Source organism: Meriones unguiculatus, chromosome 12 (assembly GCF_030254825.1).
Source record: "Meriones unguiculatus strain TT.TT164.6M chromosome 12, Bangor_MerUng_6.1, whole genome shotgun sequence".
Taxonomy (NCBI): domain Eukaryota; kingdom Metazoa; phylum Chordata; class Mammalia; order Rodentia; family Muridae; genus Meriones; species Meriones unguiculatus.
Window position 1 is genome coordinate 42,925,224 of NC_083360.1, and position 16,897 is coordinate 42,942,120.

Below are 16,897 nucleotides of genomic sequence, written 5' to 3' on the forward strand. Positions count from 1 at the left end.
CAACCCAGCTTTAATGTTTGAATTCTTTTTTTTAATATATTTTTTTTATTTTTAAATAATTTTATATTCACTTGTATCCCAGCTGTAGCCCTCTCCCTCTTTTCTTCCCAATCCTCCCCCCATCTCCTCCCTGTCCCCTTCCCAGTCCACTGAGAGAGGGTGTCCTCCTCTTCTTCCGTCTGGCTCTAGCTTATCAGGTATCTTCAGGAAGGTTGCAATGTCCTTATCTGTGGCCTAGCAAGGCTGTTCTTCCCTCAGGAGGGAGGGGAAGCTCATAAGTTCATGTCAGAAACAATTCCTGTCCCCTTTACTAGGGAACACACTTGGATACTGAGCTACCATGGGCTATGTCTGAGCAGGGGTTGTAGGTTATATCCATGCATGGTTCTTGGTTGGAAAAACAATCTCATAGAAGACCCCTGTGCTCAGATATATTTGGACCTTGTGGGGCTCCCTGTCCCCTCTGGGATATACTAATTCCTCCTTCCTTCATATGATTCCCTACACTCTACGGAAGGCTTGGTTATGGGTCTCAGCATCTGCTTTGATACACTGCGAGGTAGAGTCTTTCAGTTGCTTTCTGTGGTAGGCTACTGTCCTGTTCCTTGTTTTCTCCTATTTCCAATGTCTATCCCCTTTGTCTTTCTAGCTGAGGATTGGTCATCTTACCCCTGGACCTCTTTCTTGTTTATCTTCTTTAGGTGTACATATTTTAGTATGTTTATCCTCTCTTGTAGGTCTATATAAGTGAAATTAAAAAGCAATAATTCAAGCAACCTAATCTAAAAATGGGGTATGGAGCTAAACAAAAAATTCTCTGTAGAATAATATAGAATGGCAGAGAAACACATAAGGAGATGTTCAACATCCCTAGCCATCAGAGAAATGCAAATCAAAACGACCCTGGGATTTCACCTTACACCCATCAGAATGGCTAAGATCAAGAACTCAAGAGACAACACATGCTGGAGAGGCTTTGGAGAAAGGGGAACCCTCCTCCATTGCTGGTGGGAATGTAAACTGGTACAACCACTATGGAAATCAATCTGGCACTTTCTCAGCCAATTAGGAATAATGCTACCTCAAGATCCAGCTAAACCATGCCTAAGCATATATCCAAAAGATGTTCAAGTACACAAAAAGGACATTTGCTCAACCATGTTAGTAGCAGCTTTATTCTTAATAGCCAGAACCTGGAAACAACCCAGATGTCCATCATTGGAGGAATGGTGGTACTTTTACACAGTGGAATAATGCTCAGCAATTAAAAACAAGGAAATCATGAATTTTGCTGGCAAATGGTAGGATCTAGAAAAAATCATCCTGAGTGAGTATCCCAAAAGCAGAAAGACACACATGGTATTTACTCACTTACGGTTGAATTCTTTACCTTCAACCGAATCTGCTACCATACTCATGGTCCATCTATCACCCTGGTTTTATTTGTTTTTTTTTTCTCCAAACTTAGGACCTTGAAGTCACAATCTGTGATCACAGAGATGGCTGAAGTCCTCTTGCCATTTCCTCAGTGTTTCACTCTCCAGTGCCAATAAGAGAGTGTTGTCAACTGTGGTTTGGGATTCCTTGGGAGCTGCATAGCAGATATCCTGCATATCAAATATTTTCTTTAAGAGTCATAACAGTAGGAAAATTACTGTTATGGAAGTAATAAAAAAGATGTTTTTATGGTCGTAGGTCATTACAACATGAGGAACTGTATTAAGGGGGCGCAGCACTACAGAACATGAGAACCACTGCGTCAACGGTTAGTTATCCAGCCTTCTCATTGCCTAGGGAATCTCAGACCACTAAGCTGAATCACGGTGCAGGGATTATGATTAAGTAACCTCTTCCATGAAATGCAAAGTTCGGCTCTACTTTTGTTGCTCATTTCTATAGCTCTCAATGGACATGGGGCATTCTTTCTTAGAAGACCACTCAGAGGGAGGTAGTCATCCCGTGGAAGGAGAGGATTTCTTTGCAAGGCAGCGCTTCAGTGCAATCTGGAAATCTGGGACAAAGCAGTCTTAGTGCTCAGCCCATGGAAGATAAACAATTGTGTTTGTTTGTTTGTTTGTTTGTTTGTTTTTAGTGTGTGTGTGTCTGTGCGTGTGTATTTTCTTCATTCAATCTTGGTTCCCAGCTGTGGAGTCAAAAGCAGCAATGGAGGTTTGGGTATGTCCATTTTATAAAGTATTCCTTTTCTCTTTCGTTCTGGCCAGCCCCTCTGAGACTATGCTCATCTCATACATCTCATAATTTATCTGCAAAATCATATTGGTGAATGTTTTTCTTTCTCTTCCCAGAGCAATGTTATTTTGAAAAGAGAGATGTCATTTTTTTTCATCTTAAAGGTGCAAATTTTTAACATTTTATTTATTTATTTTTATTCATTTATTTATTACAAGGTATTCACTTGTATCCTTGCTTCAGTTCCTCCCTCATCTCCTCCCAGTCCCAACCATTCTCCCTTTTCTCCCCCTAAGCCCTTTCCCTAGTCCCCTGATAGGAGAGGAACTCCTCCCTTTCTATCTGAACCTTCCTTATCAGGTCTCATTAAGGCTGGCTGCATCATTTTCCTCCAACCCTTCAATAAAACTGAGGAAATGTTTACAATTTGGAAGCCAGCATTCTATTCCATGAAAATAAATTCTAAAAGATAGGTTCCTTTGCTAAAATCATATCCTATTTGACAATGCTGTTTGGTAATTCTCTATTCACACCCTGATACTGTTTTTGAAAAATTTTAACAAGGAGTTTTCTTTTTTTCCCTTTTTAATTATTTATTTTTATTTATTACAACTTATTCACTTTTTATCCCAGCTCCCTCATCCCCTCCCAACCCCACATTTCTGGCTGTCTCTGATATGAAGTCAGTGGCTGGCTCTTTGATCACCTCCCCCTGAGGACAGGGGAGTCTTACCATCCCATAGAGGAAGAAAATGGAGCCAGTCTTAATGAAACCTGGTAGGGTAGGGTCAGATGGAATGAGAGAAAGACCTCCACTATCAGTGGACTTGGGAAGGAAAATAAGAGAAGAGATGCCATTTTTAAACATTATATGTGAACTATCTTTCAGACTATCTGTATGAAACTCATTTCTCTAAAGAATGTCTTAAAAGTATGGTCTCTTAGAAGTTAGGGTAATTTCAAGGTCTTTAAAGAATTGTGTTGGTATTTTGATGGGAATTGCATTGAATCTGTACATTGCTTTTGGCAGGATGACCATTTTCACTATATTATTCCTACTGACCCATGAACATGGAGATCTTTCCATCTTCTGGTATCTTATCAACTTTATATGGAAAAACAAAAAGAAAACAAAATTGCTAAAATAATCCTGTACAACAAAAGATCATCTGGAGGTATTTCCATTCCTAACCTAAACCTGTACTACAGAGCAATAGTAATAAAAACTGCACAATACTGGCATAGAATCAACGAATCAATGAAATGAAATAGAAGATCCAGAAATGAAACCATACACCTACAACACTTGATTTTTGACAAAGAAACCAAACCATACAATGGAGAAAAGACAGCATCTTCAACAAATGGTGCTGGTCTAACTGGAAGTCTACATGTAGAAAAATGCAAATATATCCATAATTATCACCCTGCACTAAAGTCCAAATGGATAAAACACCTCAACATAAAACCAGACACACTAAACCTGTTAGAAAAAAATAAAAGTGGGGAAGAGCCTTGAATTCAGTGACCAAGGAAACAACTTCCTGAACAGAACACCATCAGCACAGGCTCTAAGATCAACATTCAATAAGTAGGACCTCATGAAACTTAAAAGCTTCTGTAAAGCAAAGGAAACTGTCATCATCAGAACAAAATGACAGCTTACAGACTGGGAAAAGATCTCCACCAACAGTATATCTGACAGAAAGTTAATATACAGAATATATTAAAGAAAAAACTCAAGAAGTTAAAAAGCAACAAATCAAGTAATCCAATTAAAAAATGGGGTACAGAGCTAAACAGAGAATTCTCAATAGAGGAATATTGAATGGCAGAGAAACACTTAAAGAAATATTCAACATCCTTAGTTATCCAAGAAATGCAAATCAAAATGATCCTGAGATTTCACCTTTCACCTATCAGAGTGGCTTAGACCAAAAACTCAAGTGACAACACATGTTAGAGAAGATGTGGAAAAAGGGGAGCCCTCCTCCATTGGTTGTGGGAAAGTTAACTTGTACAACCACTTTGGAAATCAATCTGGCACTTTTTATGGTAATTAGGAATAGTGCTTCCTCAAGATCCAGCTATACCACTCCTAGGAATATATCCAAAAGAATCTCAAGTACACAACAAGGACGTTTGCTCAATTATGTTCATAGCAGCTTTCACAATAGGCAGAACCTGGGAACAACCCAGATGTCCTTTGATTGAGGTATGGATGCAAAAATTATGGTACTTTTACAAAATGGAATACTATTCAGCAATTAAAAATAAGGAAATCATGAAATTTGCAGACAAATGGTGGGATCTAGGAAAGATCATCCTGAGTTAGGTATCCCAGAAGAAAGACACACATGATATATACTCACTAATAAATGGATATTAGACATATAATATAGGACAAACATACTAAAACCTGTACACCTAAGAAAACTGGGCAATAAGTATGATCCTGGGTAAGTTGATCAATCCACACTCAGATAGGTAAATGGCAGGGACATTAGAAGAGGGAGAAAACAGAGAAGAGGACAGGAACCTACCACAGAGGGCCTATGAAAGACTCTAACCACCATGGTATTGAAGCAGATGCTAAGACTCGTAGCCAAACTTTGGGCAGAGTGCAGGGAATCTTATGAAAGAAGGGAGAGGTAGAAAGAACTGGAGGGGACAGGAGCTCCACAAGGTGAGCAACAGAACCAAAGAATCTGGGCACAGGGGTCTTTTCTAAGGCTGATATTCCAACCAAGGACCATTCATGAATATAACCTAGAACCCCTGCACAGATGTAGTCTATGGCAGCTCAGTGTCCAAGCAGGTTCCCTAGTAATGGGAAGAGAGACTGTCACTGACATGAACTCAGGCTGTCTCTTTGAACACCTTCTCCTGAGGGAGGAGCAGCTTTGGGAAGCCACAGCTAAGACAATGCAACCTGTCTTGATAAGACCTAATAGGCTAGCATCAGAAGGAAGGAGAGGAGTACCTCCTCTATCAGTGGACTTGGAGAGGGACATGGAAGGAGATGAGGGAAGGGGGTGGATTTGGGAGGGAATGAGAGAGGGGGGTAGAGCTGGGATACAAAATGAATAAATTGTAATCAATTTAAAAAATAGAAAAAAAGTTAGGGTAATTATTGCTACATCTCAATACAGAATAGTTACATTTTTCACTTCAGACTTGCCATTGGAGTGTATTATATAGAGCCGGAGTAATTTTACCCAGAACTCATGAAGACGGAAAAAACCAACATGCATATTTCCTAAAACCCTATGAAATATCTCCCCAACTTTTTAAGTGACCCTCATGGAAGATCCTACCCAAACATTTCCCAAGCAGCACTAACAAGCTGATATCTTTTACCTAGGTCTGCGTGAGCCAGAGCTTTTCATTTGTTTGCCTTCTCTGAGCACTGCCACCCCGGTTAAATTCTCAGTTTTGAGATATATTTTTCAAAGTTTTTTTTTTTTCTAAAAATGTATACCCTGATTAAATGAGATGTATTTTGTTTCAGTGTTTAGAGATGTTTGCTTCATGGAATTATTCATTGTTATTTTTCTTCTGGTTTAGTTCCAGTCTGTCTATGAATTTGCATTTTTTTCTGTACGTCACCTTTACACATATGCTATTATGAGTTGTTTAAAATAATGTCTATACTTTCTGTCTTTCAACTGTATTTTTCCAGTTTTCATTAAAATATAAAGTTGCTAATATGCTTCAAACATATAGATTTTGCTTTATCTATATGATCACTTATATTTTCTGCTGAGTTTTTAAGGAACTTAAATACATTTTAAAAAGCCAAGTCTTAAAAGATTGAAGCTTATATTAAAATCTGTTTAGTTTTGTCAGGCTTTCTCTAAATGTTCTAAAAAGCAAAATTATAAATTACTGTTCATTTGATTTCTTTACCTTATTATCTGCATGTTCATTAGCTGTATTTGGAGATCAAAGCCTGTGTCACTTGGAAGACCTGTGGCCTAGGGAACCAGCTGAAGCATATAGAAACATCCAAGCATCTTGTCTTGAGACAGGCAGCAGTAGGACTGCTCCCTCCCCACCCTAGGACAGGTTGTCCTGGTGCTCATAGCCTTATTACCCCACCTCTTCCACATTTCAGGTGATGGCCAGGTTAAAGTTCCTCTCCCCTTATAGGATCATGTCCAACAATTACCTGGAATTCCTCTTCATGCAAATAAGGAGTTCCTAACTCCCTGGCCCAGACAAGTGATATATACCGATCCCAAAAGCTTCTATCCCCTCCCAAATAGTTTAAATATCCTTTGTTCTCTCCAATTAAACAGCTTTGTCACTGAAGATGTCTCCTGAGAGTCCTGTTTTATGCACTCACCCCTGCTGATGGAGTTCCTTTATTGTTCTTGCCCATGCCTGGCTGAGTTTCTCTTCCTCTAGTCCATCTGAGGCAAGATTCATCTGAGCCTGAATACCCAAAGGGGGTATTCAGGTCATGGGGTGGCAAATGCCAATGATAAAAATAAATAAATAAACAAACAAACAAACAAACAAACAAACAAAAAACCCAGGTCAGATGACAATAAATATTTGACTTTTGTATCCAGGTCAACTAGGTCACCTATGTCTCAGCAGCCAACATGACACTTTGTTACATCTTTAAACATTTATGTATCCTCTTGATCCAAGAAGCTGTGGAGACTGGTTTCTAACAAGTGTGTATTATTCAAAGAGAAGGGTCATTCTAAAAGGAGGTGTTCTGTGTACTTTCAACAGGAGAGAAATGATCAGAAAGACCCAGACCCATCTTATCTGTTGACACAACTGGCAGGGAAAGAGTCAAACAGTCTAAGAGTCTCTCTAAGATTAATCACTAAGGTACTTGACTGACACTAACAAGATGGAAAAAGCTTAGTTTGTGATCACCTACATGATTTTAAACATAGAGCAGAGGAGTGGATCCAAAAATACAGTAATTGGTGGAGACGGGTACTGGGACTTGCAACCAAGCATGGGGCCGGGCTCTGGGGGTCCTCTGAAAGTTTGGGGGAAAAAACAGAAGAACATGAAGAGGATATGAATCTCACAAAAAGATCAACAGAGACAACTAACCCAGTCCCATGGAGCCTTACAGAGACTGAGTTATCAACTAAGGAATATGCATGGTTTGAACCTAGGCCCCGTGCACATATGTGGCTGTTGAGCAGCTTGGTCTTCATATAGGGTACCTGTTGGGTGGAGGAGAGTGCTGTTTCTAAAATGGACTTTATTGCCTGTTTTTGGATCACTTCCCCTTGGCAAGGCTGCCTTGCCTGGCCTCAGAAGATGAGGATATGCTAAGTCCTGATGTGTGACTTGATGTGCTGGGGAAGGTTGTTACATGGGGAAGGGGATCCCCCCCCTTTTTTTTGGTGGGGAAAGAAGAGGGGAAAGGTAAAGGATGGGAGGGTGGACTAGGCGAAGTGGAGGGAGGCCCACCTTTGGGATGTAAAGTAAATAACCTGAAATAAAAATGCAGCAATTGATAATAATACAAAATAAGTAAAACTAGACTAGAGTTTTAAAAAGAGGCCTCTAAGGGCTTATTAAATATTCAATTTACTATCAGACTGCAAGAAGTTGAGTGATTTCGTGTACTTTGAAACACTCAAGGTAAATTACCATAGACCTAATCAAGGATTTACATTATCTCATTGAAAGTGATCACAAGGATCAAAGTCACAAATAGAGAAAAACATGAACCTATGGTTCTCTGATTTGGAACACTATCATAGAAAGTGACATTATTTAAGGCCTACACACTATTACCTTGTATCAACCAGACAAATTGTATCTTGACTTCTATAAAGAAAAATTCACTTATAATTTAGCATCTTTTCTTAAAATTAAGTTGTCTTTCTAGGAGATCATAATACCAACTATCTGTTTAATGGAGAAAATCTCACCAAAACTTAATTTTGTCACACTTATCCCAGATTTCACCTATATGGTAAAACTTTACTCCAGTCTGAAAAAATTCCCTGATCCCTTGACCACTTCTGTGAGTCCTGGATGATCCCTTGCACATCACTGGACAACTTATAGAGAGTTATATCTACATAAGTTTCCTATCTTGAATGTTTCTTATTTCATGGGGATTTCCAAATAGACACATTTTTTTTTTTTTTTTCTGGTACGCTAGGCTCTTGCTTTTCTATCTTCTTCAAGTATAATCTCTTGCTCATACCAGGGTAGCTATTTGGTTTTTTTGTTTGTTTGTTTGTTTGTTTTATTTTGTTTTGTTTGTTTGTTTGCTTACTTTTCATTGTCAATATTTTCAATCATTATGTATATATGTATGTCCATAGCTAACACTTCTTTCCATGTAAAATAATACTATATTTTCGCTGTATTTTCTATCACTGGTATTGGTAATGCTTAAGCAGAATAAATTCAATCAAAATTGATTCATTCATTCAAAATTCAATGGTCATAAATAAGTTCATTGGAGATCTAGGATAGGACCTTATTTGAAATTACTTCCACCAAGCTCAATCCTCTTCTTTTCTACAAGGTACAAGAGTATTGACCATGACCTCCAATGTTTGCATCCTGTTGAAAACATTTCACAGTTGAGTATTTTCTTTACTGGTTCCATAAATACTGAAGACTATAGACACTATAGTGCAACCCATGTGAAGCTCAGTTACTGATCAACTCTGGAAATATGTAGCTTTACCAAATTGTACCTAATCAGGAACACATGTCCCTATCATTATACACTTTTCTGAAATGAACTGAAAGTGAAGCATGGAGTCCACTGTTGATAGTTCTTAGTCTCACACTTTCCATAGGTATAGGAAGACCTGAGTCTTATGAATTAATTTCTATTGCTCGAAGTCTAGCACCAAAGCTCAAACCAAATGGCTATGCAAACCTGACATCTTTAAATATTAAAGGAACAGATACCTTCACATAAAGCAGTGATACTTCAAATTTTCAGGAACCAATATAGCTGCATGATATAAAATATATTCAGTCTTGGAAGAAATTAATCTGATTAAGCATTAACAACACTGGATTTGGATAATTCAGAAAAAATACTATTCTTTTAGATGGTCAGGAAATAAACTTCTAACATTTAATATTTTAAATGTACTTCATTTTCAGATCTCTCTGTTATGCTGGTGAGGATGTGGAGAAACCTGAACATTTCTACATTGCTGATGGGAATTCAAACTTGTATAACCACTTTGGAAGTTAATCAGGTGGTTTCTCAAAAAATTGAAAATAGTTCTACCTTAAGAGCCAGTTATAACACTCCTGGGCATATACACAAAAGATGCTCTGTCATCTAACTAGGACACATAGACACCTATATTCCTAGCAGCTTTATTTATAGTAGCCAGAATGCATAAAGAACCTAGATGTCCCTCAACCTAAGAATGGATAAAGAAACCGTGGTACATTTTCACAGTGGAATACTACTCAGCTATTAAAAACAAGGAAATCATGCTTTTGAAGTAAAATGGATGGAATTAGAAAAGATCAACCTGAGTGAGGGAACTCAGACTCAGAAAGACATACCTGCTAGTACTCAGTCATAAGTGGATTCTAGCCAGAGAGTACAGGATGAACATACTACAAGTCACAGACCCCAAAAAAGATAAAGAAAATAGAGGACCAAGGGGGGATGCTTAAATCTCACTCAGAAGGAGAAATAGAATAAACAGGGGTAGTGGTTGAATAGAGAGAACAAGGTAGGAGAGGGAACATAGAGAGAAATAAGGGTGGAGATTAGACTGTGAAGAGCAGGGTGGGGGATGTGGGAGTGGAAGGGTAGAGCTGGGGGGTGGGGTGGAACAGAGCACCTGCCGAGAGAAAAGAAATCATGGGCAGATGCTAGAGACATAGGTCAGGGTAGGCTTCTGGGAGGATGTGGGGGTGACTCTAGCTGAGACACCTAGTAATAGGCTATGGAGTCTGAAGAGGACATCCACTAACTATATAGGATTCCTAGTGGAGCGAGGGAAACACAAACCCAGCCACAAAACTTTTGACCCCAAATTTACCCTGCCTACAAGATGTGCAGGGATAAAGGTAGAGCAGAGATTGAGGAGATGTCCAATCAATGCCTGATTCAACCCGAAACCCACTTTATTGGAAAGAGCCAACACACTGGCTCTACTAATGATATTCTGCTACGTTCACAGACAGGAGCCTAGCCTAGCTGTACTATGAGAGACTCAACCCAGCAGCAGATATGGACAGACGCTGACACTCACAACCAAATATTAGGCAAACCATACAAGTCTTGTGAAAATGTGAGCCAAAGGATAGCTCAACCTGGAGGTGACGGGAGCTCCACAAAAACACTAACAGGGTCAACTAACCAGATGTCAGAGGGGCTTGTGGAAACTGAAGCCATCAAGGACCATGCACAGAATGGACCTAGGCCTCCTACACATATGTAGCAGATGGGCAGCTCAGGCTTCCTGTGGTTCCTCTAGTAAGGAGAGTGGGGGCTGTCTCTGACATGGACTCTGTTACTTGCTTACTGATCGTTTATCCCTGGCTGGGCTGCCTCACCCAGCCACAGCAGAAGAGGAAAGGCTCAGTCTTGATGCTTCTTGATGAGCTGGGGTGAGTTGGTTGTGCAGGGGGTGGGAAGGGTCTGAGAAACAGGAAAGGAGAAATGGGGAAGGAGGGAGAGAGGGAGGGTGGCGCAGGGAGGAGAGTAGGAGGGGGCTACAATCAGGGTGTAAAGTCAATAAATAAATACAGGTATAAACAAACAAACAAAGACCCCTACAACTAATATTTCCACAGAGAACTTTGTACCCTGTGAATGGGAGTAGGAATAGAAGGCCAATTTTGAGAGAGCAAGCCAGGGAAGTCATCCTTTAATAATAAAAAGAAAAATATTTTTTCCTGATTATAAAATGAAATAACAAAATGGAATAGACAAACAAAATTAACTGAAGCATGGTATCACAGAGAAAATCTTTAATGCCTTTACTAATTAATCTAATTAAGGCAGATTTTTTTCTGTACCTGAAAATAAGGTAGAGTGATTGAGTTCCATGAAATGACTAGAAACCTGTAACTTCCAAGAATTAGAGATTTTTATATGTGAATAAGTTACTTCCCTGAATCGTTTTTAGATTTAATTTTTTTCCTATTTGGAATGAATCCAAGAATGACCATAGAACCATGAATGACTATACCTTTCCGTATCTAAAAATTTCAACCTGAAAAATAGATAATGCACTCGTTTCCCTAGGAACAAAAATGAGAATCATTATGTCAGTTAATTTATTTTTTATTGAACACAGAGTTAAAATATCCAGGGGTCATTTACATTTGCCTTAATAGGATTTTTTCATATAAGATATTTTACACCTATTGCCTAAGAATAAATCATTTTTATGCAATGTAGGAAGGTTAAGATTCATTGAAACAAGGTCTTCGGCTTCCACACAGTACATTATACCCAAACAAACCAGGTTAGAGACATTGAAACATGCATGTATCAGAGCCAGGAGAGTGGATAAATTTCAGAATAAGGCATGCTTTCAGAAACAAGCTGTGTGTTCTCAAATTCTGAATCTAAAAATAACAAAAGATATCACTAACCTGCATATAGAGTAGAATGTAGATGACTCTGAGAAAAATTTGTCCATCTCAGTAAAATGAATTTGTAATTCTCTTCTGAACACACACTTAATTCAATTACCTAGATTTAAGGATGTGACACATTTTGGTGATAATTTAGAATGTGGAAAGCTAAAAAAAAATAGTTTCCGTTGATAAAGTGAACAAAACAACATAATTTCAGGTAGTCTGTTGATGGCAATGTTGTTCTCATTCTTTATAATGACAATAGTGAGCTAATAGGCAATATTAATTCCCAAGGAGACAGGAAATGGACATAAGAGAATATTCATGCTTGTGAAAATGATCCATAAGATTTTTAATGAATTAGTTGAGATCAAACATGAAAATGTAAAAATCATCTGCACCAGAACACTAAATAAATTTAAAATTTTTCTGGATTTCTCTAGTCAAAGCTCCAGAGAGAGAGAAGAGAAGGAAAGTGTAAGAAAGTATCCTTTGAATTCTGTCAGAGGCAGCCCCTGCTCCCCTTACTAGTAACCCACATGAACACTGAGCTGCCAATCAGCTACATCTGAGTAAGAGGTCTTTGTTTGGTGATCAGTCTCTGCAGGATTTTCTGGGCTCACGTTATTATTATTATTAATTACAGTTGATTCACTTTGTATCACAGCTGTAGCCCCATCTCCCAACCCCTCACATTCACATCCTCCCTCCGTCTTCTTCTCCAACCCTTCCTCCAGTCCACTGATAGGGGAAGTCCTCCTCCCCTTCCATTGAACCCTAGTCTACCAGGCTTCATCAAGACTGGCTTCATCGTCTTCCTCTATGGACTGCTCCTCTCTCAGGGGGAGTTGATCAAGAGCCAGCCACTGAGTTCATGTCAGAGACAGTCCCAGTTCTTATTACTGGAGAACCCTCTTGGACATTGAGCTGCCATGAGCTACTTCTGTGCAGGGGTTCTAGGATATCTCCTCGCATAGTCCTTGTTTGGAGTATCAGTCTCACAAAAGATCCCTGTGCCCAGATTTTTGGCTTCTGTTGCTCTCCTTGTGAGGCTCCTGTCCTCTCCAGCTCTTTCTGTCTCCCCCTTCTTCCTTAAGATTGCCCACACTATGCCTAAAGTTTGGCTATAAGTCTCAGCATATGTTGTGATGCCCTCCTGGGTAGAGCCTTTCATAGGCCCTCTGTGATAGGCTCCTATCCTGTTCCGTGTTTTCTCCATCTTCCACTGTCTGTCCTGTTTGCCTTTCTGAATGAAGACTGAGCATCTTACCCAGGGTCCATCTTCTTTATTAGCTTCCTTAGGTGTACGGATATTAGTATGATTATCCTATATAATATGTCTTATATACACTTAGAAGTGAGTATACACCATATGTTTCTTTCTGCTTTTGGATACCTCACTCAGGATGGTCTTTTCTAGATCCCACCATTTACTTGAAATTTTCATGATTTCCTTGTTTTTAATTGCTGAGTATTATTCCTTTGTGTAAATGTACCACAATTTCTGTATCCAGTCCTCAGTGTAGGGACATCTGGATTGTTTCCAACTTCTGGCTATTACAAATAAAGCTGCTAAGAACATGGTTGAGCAAATGTCCTTGTTGTATACTTGATATCCTAGGCATATTTTGGATATATGCCTAGGAGTGGTATAGCTGGATCTTGTGGTAGCACTATTCCTAATTGTCTGAGAAAGGACCACATTGATTTATAAAGTGGTTGTACAGGAAAATACAAATCAAAACAACTCTGAGATTTCACCTCCCACCCATCAGAATGGTTAAGATCAAAAACTCAATTGACAATACATGCTGGAGTGGATGTGGAGAAAGAGGAACCCTCCTCCACTGCTGGTGGGAATGTAAACTTAAGATCAGGTTTTTTTTAGCTTTATTGGTCTCCTTGTGGAGCTCTGTCTTCTCCTTTAAAATTTTATTTATTTATTTATTTATTTATTTATTTATTTATTTATTTTTACCTATGTGAGGGTTTCATCAGCCTGTATGTAAGTACACCATGTATATAAATGGCGTCTATTGTGGAGAGAAGAGCATGTTGGATCCTTTGCAACTGGAGTTACAGAAAGTTGTGAGCCACCATGTAGGTGCTAAAAACCAAAGCCAAGACTTCTACGAACAACATTTACTGTTTTCAATTAAGTTATTTCTCCACACTCTGCCACTTTAGTTTTAATTTTTCAGTGTTGGAAGTTCTAAACATAAACCTGATGAGTAAAATCCATTATTTCAATTAACTTATATTGGAGATAATAATAAAAAATAGTCTTAAGAATAATAAGGAAGGGGAGGAAGACCTCCCCTATCAGTTGGCCAGGGAGGGGCATGGGTGAAGAAGAGGTAGGAGGGTGGGATTGGAAGGGAACATTGGCAATAGGAGAAAAAAAATAACAGGGCAGGAGCCTACCACAGAGGGCTTCTGAAAGGCTCTACCTAGCAGTGTATCAAAGCAGATACTAAGACTCATAACCAAACCTTTGGCAGAGTGCAGGGAATCATATGAAAGAAGGGGGAGGTAGTATGGCGTGGAAAGGATAGGAGCTCTACAAGGACCAAATATATCTGGGCACAAGGGTCTTTTCTGAGACTGACACTCCACCAAGGACCATGTATGGATATAACCTAGAACCTCTACTCGGATGTAGCCCATGGTAGTTCAGTAACCAATTGGTTTCCCATAGTAAGGGGAACATATTTCTGACAGGAACTCACTGGCAGGCTCTTTGACCTCACCACCCCCCAATGAGGAGCAGTCCTGTTAGGCCACAGAGGAGGACTTTGCAGCCAGTCCTGAAGATACCTGATAAAACAGGGTGAGATGAAAGGGGAGGAAGTCCTCCCCAATCAGTGGACTTGGAAAGGGGAAGGGAGGAAATGAGGGAGGCAGATACAGCTGGGATACAAAGTTAATAAAAATGTAAGGAATAATAAACAAAAAAATTAAAAAAGGAAAAATTAATTATGAAAAACAGGAGTTAAAAAGAAAGCTATGACAATAACTAGAACATGGATTCAGGCCCAAGTCCCACTACACTGAGTGCCTACCTATGCTTAAGGCATGTTTAGAGCAGATAGATGGTATGGTACTGTGACTCACTCTTGGATACCTTGTGACAGCATACTCATTACTACCTACTATGTCTGTCAAACATTCATCTTGTTTATGCAAAGCAGGATCCTCTTTAGCAGTGACATTAATGATCCAAGGCAAAGTATTAAGTGTGAATCACAAACACATATACTACTTATATCATCCAGAGGAAAAAATATGATACTAGGAAAATATCTATTCTGTTATGATATTAAATCGAGTTTGCACTTATAAAGATCTCTTAATAATGTCATGGCAAATAAGGATGACATTTTTAAGGAGAGGAAGGGTGGAAAAGACTGAAAATAAACTATAAATAAGAACTGTGGATCTTAGATGAATTCATCAGCTCTTCATCTTTTTATTTTATTTTTACTAATTACAGTTTATTCACTTTGAATCCCACCTGTAGTTCCCGTCCTCTTTCCCTCCCAATCCCACCCTCCTTTCCTATACTCCACCCATACCCCTCTCCCATTCCACTGATAGAGAAGGACTTCCTCCCCTTCCATCTGATCCTACTCTATCAGGTCTCATCAAGACTGGCTGCATTGTCTTGTTATGTGACCTGGAAAGGCTGCACCACCCTGAGGGGGAGTTGATCAAAGAGGAGGCTAATCAGTTCCTGTCAGAGAAAGGCCCTGTTCCCATTACTAGGAAAACCACTTGGACAATGAACTGCCATGGCTATATCTGTGCAGGGGTTCTAGGTTATCTCCACGAATGGTCCTTGGTTGGAGTGTCAATCTCAGAAAATACACCTGTGCCCAGAATTTTTGGTCCTGTTGCTTTCCTTGTGAAGTTCCTGTCCTATCCCGGTATTTCTATCTCCCTCTTCATTCATAAGATTCCCTGAACTCTGCCCAAAGTTTGGCTATGAGTCTCAGCATCTGCTTTGATACTTAGCACAGTAGAGTCTTACAGAGACCCTCTGTTATAGGCTCCTGTCCTATTTCCTGTTTTCTCCCTCTTTCCATGTCCATCCTGCTTGCCTATCTGAATGAGGATTGAGCATCTTACTCAGAGTCCTACTTGATTAGCTTTCTCAAGTTTACAGATTTTAGTATGTTTATCCTATATTATATGTCTAATATCCACTTAGAAGTGAGTATATGCCCTGTGTGTCTTTCTGCTTCTTGGATATCTCACTCAGGATGACCTTTTCTAATTCCCATGACTTGTCTGCAAATTTCATGATTTTCTTGTTTTTAATTGCTAAGTAGTATTTCATTGCATAAATGTACCACAATTTCTGTATGCATTCCTTAACTGAGGGGCATTTGGGTTGTTTCCAGGTTATGGCTATTACAAATAAAGCTGCTAAGAACATGGTTGAGCAAATGTCCTTGTTGTGTAATTAAGCATATTTTGGATATATTCCTAGGAGTGGTATAGCTGGGTCTTGAGGAAGCACTATTCCTAATTGTCTGAGAAAGCACCAGATTGATTTCCAAGGTGGTTGTACAAGTTTACATTCCCACCAGCACTGGAAGAGAGTTCCTCTTTCTCCACATCCTCTCCAGCATGTGTTGTCACCTGAGTTTTGATCATAGCCATTCTGATGGGTGTAACATGAAATCTCAGGGGCATTTTGATTTGCATTTCTAAGTGTTTTTCTGCCATTTGATATTTCTCTATTGAGAATTTTTTGTTTAGCTCTGTACATAGTTTTTTAAATTGGATTACTTGATTTCTTACTGTTTAACTTCTTGGAGTTCTTTATATGTTCTAGATATTAGCCCTCTGTCATATATAGGGTTGGTGAGTATCCATTTCCAATCTGTAGACAGTCGTTTTGTTTTAATGACAGTGTCCTTTGCTTTACAGAAGCTTTTCAGTTTCATGAGATCCCATTTATTAATTGTTGATCTTAGAGCCTGTGTTGTTAGTGTTCTGTTTAGGAAGTTGTCTCCTGTACCAATGTGCTCAAGGCTCTTTCCCTCTTTTTCTTCTAACAGGTTTAGTGTGTCTGGTTTTATCTTCAGATCTTTGATGGACTTGGACTTTAGTTTTGTGTGTGGTGGTAAGT